At 49.5% G+C, this 17,382-nt stretch overlaps 1 protein-coding gene across 13 annotated transcripts in view; it reads right to left on the reverse strand.

Annotated features, from left to right (window-relative positions):
• The window catches only part of LOC105691212 (fat-like cadherin-related tumor suppressor homolog), a 157,736-nt gene that overhangs the window by 95,682 nt on the left and 44,672 nt on the right, over positions 1–17,382 (reverse strand). The gene's annotated exons all lie outside the window — the stretch shown is intronic.

The raw sequence follows: 17,382 nt of genomic DNA on the forward strand, positions 1-17,382 counted from the left end.
GTAGCGTAATTAACCGAACCTTTAATCACCTTGTTACTCGGCACACTACACGTCGACGCAACATCTCGTTATCGAATATTTTATCGCGTACACCGTATTGCCTTTATTCTTTTCTTTGTTGTTGTTGTTGTTTTTTTTTTTTTCTTTTATTAGCTAATGAATTCTTCGATAATGGAATCTCACGGCGCCGTCTAGGTCGTTTATACCGTCGTCGGGACGTGTCCACTGTAACGACGAGATACTCCCTCCGACCGACACCCTGACGCAATTACATTCGACTCGCTCGGGACTTCTAGCCTAATCGTGAGTGCCCCTAAAATATAACCGTTCGCGGACACGGATACGAATGGCACGTGTGGAATCAATTATTATGTAGGCGAGCCTCTCGGTGCGCCGCAAACATTCGTCGTCCGGAACACTCGGTGGTCGGAAATTCGACCACCCGGAGCATTCGCTCCGCGCGAGAGGAGCGAAAATAAAGTCGAATTTCCTTTGAGGATCGTTGTCAATTTTTTTCGAAAATCCCAACGCAGATTTCGCAGTGAAATTAGAAAATGAATATCCGAGGTCGGTCCGGTCGAGCGGATATTCGTGGCGTATACGTTACGCGATTATAAAGTAAAATCAGCGACGCGAGATTTTCACGAGATACCCACTCATATTCACGGTAGTTCATCTGAGCGATTTCGCTAGTTCTCGTTCCTCTTGCTCGCTCTCTTTTTCACGGCAAAAACTTGCGGGATGTGCTCTCGACTGTACAGTAGCGCAAAAACTCGGTTGAGATTAATTGCGCGTTTTCCCCGCGTGCGGACGCCAGTTGCTACCGCTTCTACATATTTGCGAACGAAATACGCGCGCGTACACCGCCGAATATTCATCCCTCTCCCGCGCGGTCGCCTCCGTCTAGCGCGAAGAATCCCACCGTCCGACGGGAGCACCCCGTGTATGGGAATTAATAGTGTTTACCTTATACCATTTAATCATGCAGCGGTCTGCACTGTCAGGCGACAAACTCCGCGCCGGGTTAGTTTCCGACCCCGTGCAACGCGATATAATAATGTGGTCAAGCGATTCGTGACGGTTCATTCTCATCGCTCCTCCGCGTCCCGCGGCGCCTGGCAAAAAAGATGACGCGGAGAAATTTGGAAAAAAAAAAAATAAATATCCCCGATCTCTTCGCGGACGCGGGCAGCCGTCGCCGTCGGATGATTTGCAACGAAGACACGCGGACAGGGAGCGGAAGGTACGAAGTAGCGGAGAAGTAGCTCCGCAAGTTTACGGTCGGAGAGGGGAAGCGGGCGCACCACCGCCCGCAGGTGTTATCGCCGGCGAGGTAAGAACTTTTCCCGGTGAATGTGCATCGGGTGAAAGAAGGTAGCGCAAAAGAAAATACCTTAAGATCCGAGGGAATAGAAATCAGACCCAGGGTACCGCTGCAATTATTCACCGGAAGCAATGCTTCTTCGCGTTCATTCGCGCTATATATTTTACCGAGCCGTTGCACGGGCTATTCTTTCCGATCCGCGGGAAAGGAGAATAGAAATGTAATTCACGCTTTCAAAATGCCCGATCTTTTATTTTGTTTTTTCAAAAAAACGTAGGCGAACCTCGAGCTCCCGTGGCGCGGATCCCCGGAGAAAAGGGAGTGAAAGGGATGAAGGGGAGTCGGTGGGTGAACGAGTTCGAGCGAAGGGGGGGGAAAGGGAGGGTGCGAGTGCGGGAAGTTGAGTCGACGTCGTAGCTCGCGCGTTACCTACGCCGATATCGGAATTCGGCGTCTCGTTTCCGTTACGCTAAATAATTCTCTCTGTTATTCTCTACGACGCGAAACTCGCGCGTAACGACGCGTCATGCAAATGCGAATCTTCCGTGCAAACCGCGCGACCGGTAGTTTCTGCTTTTACACTTGTACGTTCCCCTTAAACTGGCATCGCCAGCTGGCGCCGGCGTTGCACAAACCTTGTCGGCAAACTCGTCTTCTCCTCGGCGAGAGAACTCCGCAACTTTACCTGATTACATAAACCGACGACCACCCGACGACGACGACGACTAACTTTCGAAGGTTGCGCAGATGTTATATCGTCCGGTTTGCAGGGCGAGACACGTAGAATTAACATATCGACGACGGTCGCGGATCGCGATCCCCGTTAACCACGCGTCGATCGCTCGTCGATCCCCCCCTCGACGTACGCGTTTCGTAACAACCGCGCTAATAGACCCGGACTCGACGATCGATTATTTGTCTACGCGTTGCGTCAGCCGCCCCAAGGGTCATCGGGGGGTCTGCGTTACGTTTCGCTCGAGATTAGCCAACCCACTTGCGATACCTTCGTATTTTTAACTCGCCGCACCGTCAACAACCCCACGGAGCGATACCGCTCGCGCCTAGATCCTCCGGGTCCCCCGCGATATTCGAAACCCCGATAGCATCCCCCCTGAGCAATATCAAAGACCCCGCGCGATTCGTTCGAAGGCTAATTATAGCCAAGCGTGTATACCCCGCGACTCGGTAAGAAATGTACAAGAGGAGCCACGAGGATATAGCCGCCACTTGACTCCATAAATTGCAGGCTAATCTTTCTAGGGCAAGAAGTATTATGCTAATAGAGACACGGTACCACCTACGTCGTAAATAAACAGACCGCGCGTGCGTTCGCAACGCGTCCATAAACCTGAAACTGAACTCAACCAAAGCCGAATCTGTAAAGCTGAACCCGAATGTCAACTTTTGGAGATAATTATTCCGGCAGACCCATAACGGCGCGATCGTTTCGCATTTAATATCGTGGTCGCGGTGGTCGCGGAACTCGGGTGGTTTTCTTTTTTTCTGTTTTTCTCTTTTTCTTTATTCGCCTTGATCCTTTTCAGCGGCGGCGCGAGGTAACGAACGAGTGATGATTAAATCGTTCCGCGGAGCAAAAGAATAGTTCCGGGGAAATGGAGTTCGTACTCGTTTTCGCGCGTTTTTTTTTACCTCGTGAAAAAATTATTCGCACAAAGGTAGTCATATCTACGGAGGCGCGTATCCAACGACCTCTAAAGCCGGTCTGGATCCGTGTTTGCTAGTTCGAAAGTACAAGCAAACGAGGGGCTCTCCCTCCGCGGGTCGGGTGTAAAGAAAATCTTTTGACTACGGTGATTAAACAGATTTGCCACACGCCGCTACTGACGACGGTGAAGCGCTGCGAAAAAGTACCTTTTTACCCAAGGTACGAACGGAAAGAAAAGGGCATCGCGTCGAGGAGCGCGGGAGAGAGGAAGAGGAGACAAGCGGCCCCGGAGAATCATGGCGGATCTCACGGCTGAGTGACGTTTTAATTTAGCTGTTTCTTTCCGTTGGTTTATTATCTCGTCAGGGGAGTTGGATACCCCCGAGTCTCGTACACGGTAAAATATATATCCCCCGTACACGTGGATACCGCGGAAAACGAGACTCCGTCTTCCCTCCTCGTTTGCGAAATTTCCCTCCTCCTTCTATTCCGATATTGTTTAATCGTTTTATCTCTCCGAAAATCGATATCGCGAAAACCTCCGTTCTCTCCCGGTTTAAAAAAAAAAAAGATAATTTCGAGACGATGTCGTTACACGTTCGAGTAATCGTGTACACCGCGGTACACCGAATATTTCAACGCCGGGAGATACGAGGAGTAAAAAAAAAAAAAAAAAAAAATAGGAAAAAAATTACGGAGCTGAAAGCACTTCCAAGAGCGCTCTCGCATCTGCCCACCCGTGGTTCGCGTACACGTATATACAGAAGCGATCCTCGCCGTGGCAACCACTTTTCCCAAACGCCCGCGACCTCCGCCACACCTCCGACCCGCTTCGCGACGTCGACCGCGAGCGCGAATAATGACGCCGATCGATTTTTGATCCTCCGATCGCCGTGTTCCACGACGAGGGAATCGCCCGATTCGCCGTAACGCACCGGATTCGCTAAACGCAACCCCGACACACGACTGACTTCCGATCACGCGAGCTGCTCTCCGCTGGAAACTGAGCACCGATCGCGATCCACGCGAATTTTCGTCCATTTGAATATTATTTTTTCCAACAATCCAAAACGGAGGGAATAAGAAATAAAATAATGCCCAGACTCGTATAACAAAGCCCAATATCGGGAACGGTGCGGGGGCAAACCGTCGTGCCTCGCGGCTTCCTATATCCACAGAGAAAAGGAAATATTTGGAATTTCAAATCTAAAATCCATACAACGGTCCGTCATCCGAGGGTTCGGCTGCCGCGATGTGGTAAAATTTATACCGGGGGGGGCAGAGAAGAGGAGAGAAGAGTTCCGGTGGAAGAGAAGGGGGAGGGGGGAGAAAAAAGGAGAGAAAGGGACGATGTACAGGCAGCTTTTACGCGCGCATAGCCGGCGCTCCTCGTCTGCCGCCGGTAGTTTCTGGGCCCGGGTACGATACACAGAAATTAGCATACGACAAATTTCAAATTCACTCTATAGAAAATTTCAGCGCCCGCTACGCGATAAGGAAATCCAACGGATGTGTATTCAACGCTTCCCACACATCGATCCATCCTTCGTACCGTTCGACTGTAGCTGGATAGCCCACCGACTACACTAGGTAGGTATATACCGGGGCGAACGCGTCGTCGTACCACGAATAATGAGGGCAAATATATACAGTCAGGGAGTATGACGGGGAAATAAGAAACACGAACGATAAGCGATGGATCGTCCCGTCGTTGGTCTCCCCGAGGAAGACGAGAGCAAAAAGAAAGAAGAAATTCGAAAAAACTAAAGGAAAATAAAAGAGAAGAAGGTGACAGGCGGGGGAGAAGGATGAGCACCTTACGTAACCGGGCGTCACCTGACGAAGCTTTCCTCGAGGCAGATTCCTCGACAGCGAGCATTCGTTTCCCTGCAGCGGTTCTTATTCGCAGGCTCGCCTATGAGTCCCCGGTGACTCTCCGAATAAAGGATCATTTATCACGCCCGGCGAGAGCCTCCCCTCGAGCTCCGCGCAGACTTAATACCGGCAATTTCATGCCCAGACAGTACCGGTGTAAGTATACGGAGCTTTTTGCCCCCCTGCCTTCGGGCACGATCGGGACGGACCCTGGAATCGGGCGGAACGACTCAATGTCGCCATATCGGGGGATGAATGTCCCCTGAACTCGCCGTCAGGTACACGATTTTATGAATCATCCGGACGAGGTCTGAAATTTAGAAGAGTCGAATCGACCGATCGGAAAAACCGGACGTTCCGCCGAGTCCCCTCGCTCATTTTCACCCGATCCTTCCGAATCTATTTTTCCTCGTTTCTCTCCAGTCTTCGTTGATCCGTCCGGCAGATTTAACCGAGCGAAACGTACGCGAGACGCGCGTAGAGAGTAGTTGGGAAGAGTTGACCCTTTCGAAGAGATTGGAGAAGCGAGCGGGATGTGAGTCGGTCGCCGGTTGCGAATAGTTCGTCGGTATTTCTATGTAAATAATTTCGCTTTTACCGTTTTTTTTTCTACCGTCAGTCGGCCGACTAGCTCGACCGTGAAACGAGCGAAGGGGATGTCGACTCCCAGCCCCCGTGTTCCTCTGAGCTCACTCCCATTTCGCAGTCCCCGCGAGGGGGGGGGGGGAACGTCGGGATTTCGCAACAGCGAAAAAGGAACGAAAAACATCATTTGTTAACTCTCCGGAGGCCCGCGTATCTCATCAATTTACTATATTAATCTATTCTTCGCGAAGCGAAGCTGCCTCGTGCCCGCGAAGGAATCTCGTAGGGAAGTAGGGAAGATTCAATGGGCGAAAAGAGAGCACTCAAAAAACGAGTGAAAAAGTTTCGTCCAATCGCCGGTCCTCCCGAATATTCGCGGCGAGCGTTCCAACTCCGCTTTCCTCCCTTACCCCCCGCTTCCTCCCTCCGGGCCGCACACCAATCCATTTGTCTACCCGTCATTCTCTCGCAGTTTTATTTCGTCTCGAAATCAATTCAAAACCTTCCCGGCGATCCGACTAGATTCTGGTCAGCCTATCTAAATAGGGACGAAAGCTCCTCGTTTCGTTGTATCACAGCTGTACGTCATGTTTCACGAAAGTATTCGAGACGACCAGGCTAGGGAGGACGGTATTCTCCGAGGAAGAGCTGCGAAGGCATCAAAGTTCCTCCGATGCGTCAAGACGTGGGTATAAGAAGAGTCAGTGTCCGATTGCACGAAACTTCAGTCCCGTGGGATATTACCTCCGGGGCTAAAACGCGAAGAGGTGTACACTGTACACCTTGAAAGCCGAACCCCCGGGTGGACGGAAACAATAAACCTCACGACTATCGAGGTAAAAGCATCGCGGGATCGATGGTCGTTTACTTTCGTAAAGCCAGCGATCCAAATTTCGCACCCCTCCAAAATAAATCGGGGAATCGAGTCCCCGGGTGATTATAAGACTTCGACTCGATCACGCGAATATATTCGCGGAGAGAACGGGTGCGCGATCAAACATCCATAAATGTGCGAGTTAATTACAAGAGCCCCATATTTCCCGAAATAATCATCACGGTTTGCTTGAGGGGAAGAAAAGCTCGTCTCGCAAAAGGTACCTTGGGAAACGGTGGAAACTATATTTCGCACTCTGTTGATTAACTTTTTTATGGAGTAAATTACTCCTCGCGAACTCACAGCTGATGAATGCGGAACACCGTGGTACCGAGCTACGTGGAAAAGAACCCTCGGGTCAAAGTCGCTCGCACGACGCGACAATGACGCGAAGCGTAAGAGGATATGAAAACAGAAAAATAACAGAGATGAGGACGAGGAGGAGAAAAAAAAAAACACTGGCAAAATAGATGGGAGCGGGGGAAAAGAAGTTGGAAAAATGATGAAAATCGAAGAGAACAAATAGAAATCGTCCGTCGGGGATGTTCTTTGTGGGGCGTGCGTCTGTGTCGACGGAGGCTACGCGGCGAAGTTCGCCGTAGCTATCGCGTAATCCAGTGGCCTTCGCTTACCGCGTGGGCAGAGGATACCCCTTATACGATCATCGTATAAGGCGGAATTTTGAGAGCGCGTCATTTGATCCTAACTGCATATAGGTTCTTTGCCTTTTACGTGGTTCCACCCTCTTCTACGGGAAATTGGCGCGCACCTCCGCGAATACGTTGGGGTCTCGCGGCCGGATGACCGAAGCGAAGTACAAGAGCGGAGACTCCGGCTATTTTATTTACACGCCCCTCTCGCATTGCGTGAACGCGGTGACGCGAGGCGACGACAGATTCCGCCAGATATTATCCCCAACTTCGAGATCCGAGGTCAGAGATAGACCCGGACGAATCGTTTACGCGCTCCAACTTCCCACCGAATATATTTGCCGAGATACGCGATAGGCAAAGATCACGAATTTCGCGACTCGCGACGCGATACAGGTGAGCGAAGCTAATCATCCACCCCGACGCGCACAGCAACTTCGTTTCCTCCTACGCGGTTTCCTTACTCAAACAACGGAGAAAATTTTCGGACCGTACGTAGAAACGAGAGTTCCAAAGAGATCCGAAGTAAATCGCGAATAAATACGAAGTCAGCGAATAACTTGGTAGCGGGATAACGACGTGACGTGTGCGGGTTATCGTGGAAAGGGGGAGTATGGGTGCCGTAGGTATCGACGGAGAATTTTCAGCAGCGTTATCCGCAAAATTCCGAAACAATTAACCGATCAAGTTCTGAGGCGGTAATCACCCCCTACGTCGACCGATCGAAGACGAGGCTATTCCGGACAAATTTTAGAAAAATGATCGCTACCCTCGTACGTCCCACCCTCCTCCTCCGTATACATACGAGGTAAACATTTTTCCACTCGTTGGTTCGGGTCAAAAATTTCGCAGGGGTTTTTAACGCGCCGCGAGGCGTCCTCACCCACCGAAAGCTCTCGTCGTCTACCGTAAGGTATACGACGAGGTGAGGCGTCACGTTTATACGATCCCCGAGTTTCCCCGAGCTACGAACGCGAGCGTAGATTTTTTTAAATACTAATTACGACCCCCTCGGGTTGTGCTTTTTCAACGACTCGTCCGCCGGCGATGTACACCCCGGTGGTCAGACGTGTGTCCGACGTATTTGACGGATTTACTTCCACGATTCCGGCTGCGAAATTTACCCCCATCTGCAGAGCAGAAAAATCACCCCTTCCATTCGGCACTCTATTTTCACCGGGGAGAAAGAACTCGCCGCCGGAGCCGCGCTAAAAAGCAGCGGCAATAAGTATCGTAACAAATGTAGCCATCCGCCCGGTAACGTGCTCGGTTCTATCGCGGGCTGGAAAATGAAGAGAACTACGGTTAACCGAGAATAAAAAAGCACCGAGGAACCTATTACTGCCAGGTAGGCACGCGAGAGGGTATCGCTTCCGGGGAGATGGGCGAAGGGAGTGGTGGCGGACTATCGAGTTCCCATTTCATTGAGATACAACAAGCTTGGAAAATTCGCCTCTGTAATTGTACGTAGGTCGTTTTTTTCCTCGCTGTCAGATGATACGACGGTTTACGATGACCCGCCGCTCTCTAATCGATGGAAGCGCAGTGAACCAATAAAACGAAACGAAACAATAATCGTCGTGAAAATATCACGGCCAATTACTGCAGGGAAGTGAAAACGGTAAGGTGCATCGCGTAGCGGCTTGATTAATTTCAAATTTAAACGCGTTGCAGCGGCGTTACTTACACCGAAGTTAAAAATAACCGGTTCATTAGCCGACGACGTAGCACGTTCCCTGAATATTTCAGAGGCTCCGGAGGTGCGGGAGGTTATTAACGTGCACTGTTCGAGCTGCGATAGAATATTTGAAATATTCATAGAAACCGAGCGTCTTTTTTTAGGCCAACGCAGTTGTAACGTGTGATGCGGTGAAATTTGGAAAAGTTGCTCACCGACTTTGAAATTCCACCGCGGAATTGATACATCGAAGAACGAGCGGAGTAGTCGCCGCCGCCGCCGCTTACCTGAAACAGAACGAACAAAATTATGCACACGAGGTTGAGAAGGTCGAAAGCTTTTACAACAGAGACGGTGTTCCACATCCATTCGGTGGAATTCACGCGCGTGTTTTAATCGGGGGAGAAAGGTTCGCCGCGGATCCGGGGTGACGTTTACGGGCGTCCACCCTCTGGGGTGTGGTTTAACGTCCGGTTGATACACGCTGGACGTGTATAACGTACGAGAGGTACGAGCGTTCGCGTTTGTGTCGCTATTCGACGTGCGCCTCGTTTTCCCTCGAACGTAGGGAACCGGGACCGCGAAAGAACGGTGAAACGAGGGCGCCGGATAAACCGGGATAGCGTACGAATCTGTGATGTCCGCTGAATTCCAAGGATCGTTCGAGGACGCCGAGGGGGCTCAAAGATCGTATTGAAATGAATAAATGGTCCGTAGTCGGGCAAGTTTGAAGAGCTTCCTTATAAATATGAGCACGCTCAGCCGAAAGCGTATCGAAGGGGGAGCGAGGGATCGAGGTGCTCCGGGTCGAATCAATCGACGCGGGCAGTCCGACCGAGCGTCCAAAGCTGCAGCGGTTCGTTCACCTCCGATGCATCGATAAGACTTAATATTTCACAAGCATTCGCGGCGAGCGGGGGGCAGAGGTCGGGGGCTACGGGTAGACCGGGTGGCGGTGGCGTCTGATTACCCGGGACTCTTCGATACGTCAGTTGAAACCGAGTCCCGATTCAGTCGATGGTCAGGAATCGATAATTTGTCATTTAATATTGACCGCGCGAGGTAGCGGACGATGGCAAGCGAAAGCGGTGACGCGGTATAACGAGAATCGCAACGTTCGTTGTAATTTCCTTTGGAAAACTGAGTTTACAACGGGCGGGATCCGACGTCGTTCGGCAATTATTTATAATCCTCTATCTCTGGAATAATATACGAGCAACGGCGTATATACGGACGGTGGTATTCGCGTTGATTCGCGTTCCGCACAGAGAGGCATAGAGTCGCAGCAGGTGGTGGGTGGGGTGAAACACAGATGAGCGCGGTTATCGGTCGGGCTGTTCAGCGGGATCAAACTACCCTCGCCGCGGATACGTGTATCCGAGTATCGGGCTCTCCACGATTTTAGGTTAATTGAATTTCCGTCGAATCTATCCGCGGCTACTCATACCGATCTCGGTTATCGTTGTCCTACCCCTACGCCGCACCGCGGTCGTACGCAGCTTTACTTATATCGACGGTCGAGAGGCTCGGCGAATCCGCGCCCCCGAGTGTACGCTCGCGTCGCGTCATTTTCCCCGCGATTCTACTCGGAACGACGAAAATAGTTTTCGTACGAAGTTCGCTCGCGGAAATAACGACGCGCCGATCGAAGACTGCGGAGGGATGGAGGAGAAGAGCGATCAACCGGCAAACGTCGACATCGATCATCCGCTCTTCCGCATCCACCCAAATCCTTTGTGATCCGCGGTGCACTTGCGTCGGTTAATGGATTAACTTCGATCCGGATACAAGAGCGGTGAACAAAGTGGCGAGTATATCGAAGGGATTAGGTAAAAAGGCGGCGACACGGGGCATCCTCGTTTTTCGATGCTTCGCGGCTCTCGCGCATCGGTGGGATCGGGTTAATTAATGATCAAAGTGTTGCTCGCGATAGTTAGCGCGGGGCGACGAGGCCCCAGGTGAAATCACAGTTTCCAAACTTTTGACTACAACGCGCCGCGCGCATAGTTCGAGCGCCAGTGGTTGGCAGGAATCACCGGTTCCGCTGCCTACGTTTTCTCTCACCCCCCGCACGACACCCCCTTTCGAATAGTCGGGAGGAACGACAACTTGTTGTGGCTCCGTATGAAATGCAGCCCTGCGGGCGATTCGCCCCGGGTCACCCCTCTCGGTCTGTGAAACTTTTCGCGCGACAGCGACGAACGCTCGGAGTCACCCGCGATACCTGATCGCTCGAAGTTGGGGGGGAATATCGAAGGATGGGATGAGGGAGAGATGAAATTTTTTCACGTCGCTGATTACCGCAGCCTGTTCGAAGCGGGCGAGTCGCCGGTTGGCGCGAAAAAATCCCGGATTTTCGATCGGATCGTTCGGGGGGGTGGAAGCGGGGGATTCGGCCGGGGGGATGTATTCAAAATTCATTTCCTTGTACAAATTTTCACCGTCACCGTCAACGGGAACGCGCGTCGCCGGCTCGAGAATCTTGCGGGATTCGAATGTACGCATTGAATCAAATCCCTTTCAGCGGGTGTCGCTATCGTTCGCAGATGTAACGTACGATTCGGTATATTTTCCGAATCTGGAAATACTCCGGACTACTACGAGGGTGGATTTCGCAAAGCACTCGATACAATAGCACGAGATAATTCAGATTACGGGTAACCATAGGCACTCGCTATTTTATTCGTTTAATTGGCCCCGTCGGCCCGAAGAACCCCTCGACACAGTTTCCCTCCCGCATAGCGATGTGGCTTTGGCTAATACGATATTGAAATAATTTTACCTACAAAATGATCCCAGCAAATTCGTCGGTGTACGCGTCCATATATTACACAAATATCTCATCGATTGCCGAATACCCTCCACTCCTACGGAGATCTTCTCGCGGAAAGATATCGAATGACGATGTATACTCGGCGTGTTTTTTTTTTTTTCTTCTCTTTGTGGAAGCGACTTTACCTAATCGAATTTAAATAAACACAGGAGATCATCTCGCAGCAGGTGGGGGCATTTTTCTCCGAGTGCAGTTCTCGTACAATATAATGGGATCCGCGCTGACGTACACATGCACGGTCGAATGGAATATACGTAGAGTAGAGTGTACTTGTATTATTTGCATGTGTGCGCGTATATCCAGTCAGGAAAGCCCGTCACGTTGCGCTTGACTATTGTGTAAACTGTAAAGTATAATAATAAACTGTATAGGTCGAGCTGCTCCCATAGCGCGTATATACAGGTATACGGGTGCAGGGTATACTTTGGGCTGCATCTCGGTGGTTTCGCAGTCTGAACCTCGAGGACGAACAAAGTGTCTACCTATACAATCTCAAACAGAAGGAGAGAACGAAGGTGGATGGAGGGCGACGTTGAAAGGAGGGAGGGAGAAACCGGGTGGAAAGCGAGGAGTGTAGGGAAGAGGAAAGAAGGCTATTGGTGGTAAGAATGCGGCAGCGAAACATACGGATGTAAAAATACATGATGCATACCAGCGATCAGCGAGATGATGGATGGAAGTTGAAATCCCCGCCGCTGCGGCTGCACGAGGCACAGAATGCGGGAGCAGCCCTGGTGCTGTGCTTCTACCCCGGCTGTTCCCCTACCGCGCGACTCGGACCCCTTCACGTATTACGTATGTAGCGCAAGTATGGAAGTTTCTGCGCCGTTGATGCGGTAAAATAGCTATTTGATTTGGAGTATAAGGAAGGCGACAAAGTCCGCGTTGCATATGCGAATGCCAAGTGATAAACACGCGTCTGTCTTTCTTACTAGCGGAGAATATTGCGACTGCACATCTGCCGCTGCACATTGTGACGGAAAAGGTATTATACGCGTGAAGATGTAACGGATCTGAAATAACATAACGGATAAAAAATGAAAAAAAATTTTCCACCTAATGATTACTCGATCGATTGCATGAGTGGATGATTTTGGTTTTCAGATTTGGATTCCTGAGCTGAATATACCTGAGATTACCCTTGAAAAGCCAAAAAAAAAATCGATTTTTTGGCCAAAAGTAAAATAGTTTAAAAATTGATTGTATTACACTTTTCTTACGTATTTTGACCTCAGGAATCCGAATCTGGAAGAAAAATTGACCTATCTTCAAAATTGACCGAGTTATCGCCAATTTTCAGCTTTTTGGGGTCAAAAATAAAAAATTCGGTTTTTGGTCTATCTTAATGTAATTTGAGCTCAGGAATCCGAATGCGAAAGAAAAATTGATCTATCTTCAAAAATGATCGGATTATCGCCATTTTTAGGCATTTTTTGGCATAAATTTGAGGATATCTCGAAGGGAAAAAATCGTAGCTCAATTTTCTCAACGGATTCGTGTTCCTGAGGTCAAAATACGTTAGAAAAGTGCCATACGATCGATTTTTAAAAATAAAAATTTTTGGCCAAAATTTGAAAAAATCGTAAGGGGTACCCCTTGGAAAAATCTCAAATTGTAGCCAAAAATTTTTATTTTTTAAAATTGATCGTATGGCACTTTTCTTATGTATTTTGACCTCAGGATCACGAATCCGTTGTCCAAATTGAGCTACGATTTTTTCCCTTCGAGATATTTCCATTTTTATGGTAAAAAATGCGAAAAAATGGGGATAACTCGATCATTTTTGCAGATAGATCAATTTTTCTTCCGGATTCGGATTCCTGAGCTCAAATTTCATCAATATAGACTAAAAAATGAATTTTTTTTTTTTGACCCCAAAAAGCTGAAAATTGGCGATAACTCGATTAATTTTAGAGATAGATCAATTTTTCTTTCAGAATCGGATTCCTGAGGTCAAAATACGTAAGAAAAGCATATTAAACCCAATTAAAAAAATGATTCATTTTTTTCCCAAAAATCGAAAAAACTTTAAGGGGTATCCCTTTGGATTTTTCCAATTTTTGGCCAAAAACTGTTTGTATGGCACTTTTCCAACGTAGTTTGACCTCAGGAACACGAATCCGTTGGTCAAATTGACCTACGAATTTTTTCCTTTGATATATCTGGATTTTTTGCTTTGTGGAGTCGAACAATTTAGGTATTTCCACAGGTTTCAGTTGTAGCCTATAGTCGAGTGAACGTACTCGTGTTTCTGGGGTCTAACTAGATTCGAAAACATCTATCTCGATTTTTACGATCTTCGGTCTTCCGATTCTGCCGTCGAACTCGATCTCGATTAAGCAAGTATAAACAGCTCGGCGCGTATCGCAATATCGTGCTGTGTATCTTCTCTCTGGAATGATTCGCGAGCAACGGTTACGAGGCATATGTATAAATAGCGGTATCCGCGTAGTTGTACTTCAGAAACGGCGAGAATTTATTACAACTTCCAGCCACGATCATCGAGCCTGGAAGCTCAACGGTGAAGGAACAATTTTTACATATTATTTATTTTACCCGGCGAAGATCACCGACTGCGCGATAAAGTTCATAAAGTGTATCGAACAGTAAATACCGCTGTCGGTATAGTTTATATTGAAATTGCGCAACTACACCGCTTTTCCGCGCTAACCCAACCTCGTTTCGAGAAACACTTAAAATATCCCCAAGTTTCCAAGTCAACCGTATTCCTCGTTACATCTTATACTAACTGCAGGAATTGAAACTTTCGCTACGCGTGTCCCTCCCTTTCAAGGAGTAGCTAAATTGAGTGGCTTACGGTCCTCCCCTTCTCCTTTCTCGCCGCTTCGGTACTTCGAGTCTTTTCCTCCCCGCCCCCGGTGGGTCGGTCGCCCGCTTTGGAACCTCGCTTTGTCACCGGCACGTCATTCAATCTTCCCTCGACCCTCTGACCCCCTTGAACTTCCGTTAGTTTGGAGTTGAACGCAGGTAGGTACACCAGGCGATACGAGCTTTGGGAAAAGATAATAAAGAAGCTGCGTATCGCTCTACGTCCGGTCACATTGCGTGCGATAAATGTCCGTCGAAATCGCTCCTGCGCTCAAGGATGATACCTAAACTCGACCACAAGTGGAGATTGGTTTCTAAATTGTTCTTCGCGTTATCCTGGAGCTCGGTGAAAAATCTAATTCTCGCGAGCATCCAACCTCCGCGCGGATATGACCGAGTCCTGTTTCTACCGCCTACGCGTCTACGCTGTACCGTGAAAAGGTGTTGGCATCGGTATGCGAGGAGCCAGCGCACGCGGAGGATGTAACGAAGGTGACTGCCTACCGGCTGCACCGCTTTACCGAGGGGGAGTCCGGTGTCCCGCGGCGGTACCGGTTTTCACAGGATACTACGGGGGCGGCGGAAATGACGTCGCGACCGAGAGCTTATACGTGCGCGTTCTCAGACAATGACCGCAACCGATACTCGACCCAACCACCACCACCCCCCACCGCTACTCGTCCCCTTGAAATTCATACCGCCGTACAGCGACGAGTGCGAATACTCGTGTAATTTACTCTTTCAAAGAAACCGGACTGGCTTCAAAGATTCTCCGACGTCCCGACGCGGTGTACCGAGGGTTGTTCGACGAAGGGATAAGGAGGGATGGCGTTCGGCGTGTACGGGCAAAAAATACTCGGAGAATACGCGGACGAATTATCGGGTCGGGTATGACCATACGCGTTGTACGGGTACCTGATATTTGACTCTCTCGAAAATTACGTTTGAAGGTACGTTATTCAAATTCTATACAGCCCGATGACGGCGTCTGAGAATAATAACGTCTCGCCAGGAGCGTAGAATGATTACATGAAAAAAGGATCTCGAGATTCTCCACGCTTCGACGATTCCTTTTACTTTCTACCCTCCGCTCCCCCCCTCCCCCCCGGTCCGCCGCTCTCCGGCTGCTAACTCTTTCGAATTCATTTTCGATGTTGAAGGAAATAACGCAAAAAGAAAATAAGCGAATAAGTAAAGAAAAAAAAAAAACTGAAACGTATCGCGAGTACAAAGACGGCGGAATCCGCGAGCACTCTTCTGTGCACGTGTAATACTCGGGTACCTACTCGTACGTACGTACGTACGACGTACGGAGCGTAATATACTCGATGATCCGTCAGCTCGTACACGCGCCACCGCTCGACGTCGAAAAAAAAAAACAACTCCACGCGAAAAGGATGTGGGGTGGAAGAAGTTGGTGAATATATTTTGATCCCTCGCGGAGGTGGCTTTTCAAACTTTTCTATTCTTGATTGTCGAGGTCGTTTGGTTGTCGAGGATTGTCGCCAAAGCTGGCAACGATATCTCGCACGTGACGCGATACGCCTACCTATACCGGCGTATTCGTACGTGTTACACCACGTCATCGTTGGCACGTCGCGCGTCTCTTTATGTACCGCACAGGTACTCCGGTAAAGTGATCTCCTTTCATAATTTGACGGATGTCTTCCGACCCCCCACCCCCCCGTACCATCGGCGCTCGCCTCGCTACACCGGGAAAAAGTTTAGAAATGATAGGCGGTGGATCCTCCGAGCGATACCTCCGCCGTACCTTTTATGCATGCACACTCGTCGTGCAGCTCCCCGCGCAGGACTCTGGGGAGGAAGAGTATTCGAGAACCAGACGATTCCGAGGCGAGGCGACGCGACAGTTATTCAAATACCGAAGATGAATAAATATCTCGTTTTTTCCATATCACGATGGTACGGATCGTACGAACCGCGTTGCCCCCAATCATACCGGAAACTCATTAGAATCCGATCGAGAGAGAGAGAGAGAGAGAGTGAGAGAGGGAGGGAGAGGGAGCAAGACGCAGGTATACAGGCGGACTCGAGGCTACGTTCGCGGGCTATGCCTGTGCACAGAGCTGCGTGGCCGTGTCCACTTTATCGGTGATATCGATCGAATACTACGGACAAAAGAAACGTGTAGGTATGTATACATGTGGGCCTGCACCGGCGGCGTATGCATATTCAATATCGAGTAAATATTCATAAGTCATGAGCGAATGTAGCTCGTTCTACTCGTGCTACCGCCCAGTTCGTGGCTCGTACTTCCTATGAGATTCGAACGTTTACAACTCCGAGACAAGACCGGTAGCTCCTCGCCGGTGGATCGGGACGGGGGCGAGGGGGGGAGGGGATAAGGAGGAGGGATCGTGAGATCGATAAATATTATCTCGTAATTTTTTTCCGTCCTCCGATTCCGTCGCTACTACCGGAAGGAAGAATTTGCCAATTTATTGGAAAATAACGAGCATTATTCGTCGGTGCCTCTCGTTTCACTTTACGAGCCGTGTGGCGTGATTAACCTGCCCCAGGTGGTGTTCGAAATTGATTAATTATCGATTGTCCTCCGTCGTTCACGTTACACGTACCGTTCAACGAACGCGTAGCCGGGGTTAATTGTCGAACAAATCTACGGTGACGAGATAATTACCGCGCGGTCATATCGGGGCTCACGGGCTACCGAGGGAAGAACGCACGAGGAAATTCGTGTCCGAATCGGATCTGAATTTTCTCGCGTAGGGCGAACAAACGAAATCTCACCGGGCGACACGCGTGTATATAATCCATCGTTGGAAAAACGACGAATATATATATACAACGACCGCTTCCCACCCCCCGTTGTTTCGCGAAACTGAATTTATGGTTATCTCGACTTCAAACGAGATACGTTTGTACATCGATACGAATTCGCCCATTTCCCCATTCACTTTGATCAAAATACGAATTCATTTCCTCGCCTCTCTGTTCTTTTTTCTCCCTCTCCCGCTTTCATTCTGCTTACGCTTCCGGCGACGAGTGAAACGAACGCTCAGACCATGTCGTTGTTAATAATCGCGAAA

The sequence above is a fragment of the Athalia rosae genome, chromosome 5 (genome assembly GCF_917208135.1).
Source record: "Athalia rosae chromosome 5, iyAthRosa1.1, whole genome shotgun sequence".
Classification (NCBI taxonomy): Eukaryota; Metazoa; Arthropoda; class Insecta; order Hymenoptera; family Athaliidae; genus Athalia; species Athalia rosae.